Genomic DNA, 1,849 nt, shown 5'->3' on the forward strand with positions numbered 1-1,849 from the left:
ATGCTAAGGATGGCAGAGAAATTAGACAGCACGTGTTCCTGATACCTTCATCTGGCCACCTCTGACTGCTTAGCTTGGAACTTTTATGTGAAGGACAAAAACACTCCTTTATTTAAGCTACTGTACCGGGTTTAATATTGTACCCCCCAAATTTTTGAGCTCTTCAGAACCTCAGAATGTGGGCAATAGTATGTATGCAGATGTCATTAGTCAGGATGAGATCATACTTGGTGCAGGGTGGGCCCTAAATCCAATATGACTGATGGCCTTATGAAAAAAGAGACATGAAGACAGAACACCAAATGATACATCTCTAAGCCAGAAACTGCCAGTGATGGCCAGCAACCACTGGAAGTTTAGGAAGAGGCAAGGAAGTATCATCACCTAGGGCAGTGTTCGGCAAACTGCGGCTTGCGAGCCACATGCAGCTCTTTGGCCCCTTGAGTGTGGCTCTTCCACAAAATATCAACTTCTGCGCATGGGCCACGAAGTTTCAATCGCACTGTACATGCGCGCCCGCAAGTGGTATTTTGTGGAAGAGCCACACTCAAGGGGCCAAAGACCCGCATGTGGCTCACGAGCCACGGTTTGCCGACCACTGACCTAGGGCATTCAGAAAGCACCTTGACACTTTGATTTCAGATTTGCAGTTTCCAGAACTGAGACAGAATTAATTTTTGTTGTTTTAAGCCTCCTGGTTTGTGGGGATTTGCAATGGCAACCCTAGGAAACAGTTAAAGCTACTGTTATAGTTTGCTGTCTTTGTAATATGAGGCCTAACCTAACCCTTATATAGTCATCATGTAGAACACACTACTTTTCTCACTTGATTCTAATGTCACTGCTCACTCAAGAAATGAAAGTTCGGTTGGAAAATGGCTGATTTCTTCCACTGATTTATAGGTGATAAAGAACTCTGCCCAGAACCTTCCTCACTTCACCTGCCACTGAGATTCAGTAGTGTTCTCTGTGACCACCTTTCTTCTAAAAAATGCAATAGGAGGGTAGACCAGGAAAACTGACTGATTAATAAGATCACTCAGTTTACTTTCTAATACATAGGTTCTCTTTCATTCTTGTTCCATCTTTCCTGATCACTCTTTGCCCTTCTCTATCTACCCTTGGGCCCACCCATTCTGGGCAAGGAACCTTTGGGCTATCCCAGAAATCACTCAAGTGCTAACTGGGGCATATATTTTAGAGCTGGCTAAAGTAGCTAAGGGAACAAGGCCACACTCCAAAATTTCAGATATATAATTGCATTAACTCCAAAAAGAAAAGAACAAAACAACCGGTTTTAGTTGGATAATTGCCATGTGAAGTTAACTCTAGGTGAGAGAAGTGCTTTCAGTGCAGCTAACAAGATCCTTACTTTTTACTTCTCATCATGATATAAAGGCCAAGTGCCAACCTGAAGAGAAAACACAAGCTTTGCTGACAGCCTGACCCATCAATGCCTCTCTGGTGCAGCAACAATGAACCCAGGAGAATGTGCAGTTAAGTTCCTCCTTTCCCAACACTGCATGACTCCACTCATCTGTTTTCAATTACATTAATGCCTCAGGTGAATCACTGCCACACTTCAAATGTCAGATACAGAAACCCTTTTTTAGTGATGGCAGAGGTTAGAAGAGAAACTAAAAAAGTTTTAAAAATAAAATCAAAAGTTTCCTTTGAGTTCACTGATATATCTTTTAATTCTCTTAAAACATCACTTACAAAATAAATAAATAAATCACTTACTGATTGCCGCAATCTGCACGGCTGGGTTCAGGATCTGAAGGAGGGGCCGACGCACAAATGAAAACACTACACCAGAAATATGAATTATTAAGGGTTGGGGGCCAGG

This window comes from Myotis davidii, unplaced genomic scaffold (assembly GCF_000327345.1).
Source record: "Myotis davidii unplaced genomic scaffold, ASM32734v1 scaffold544, whole genome shotgun sequence".
NCBI lineage: Eukaryota > Metazoa > Chordata > Mammalia > Chiroptera > Vespertilionidae > Myotis > Myotis davidii.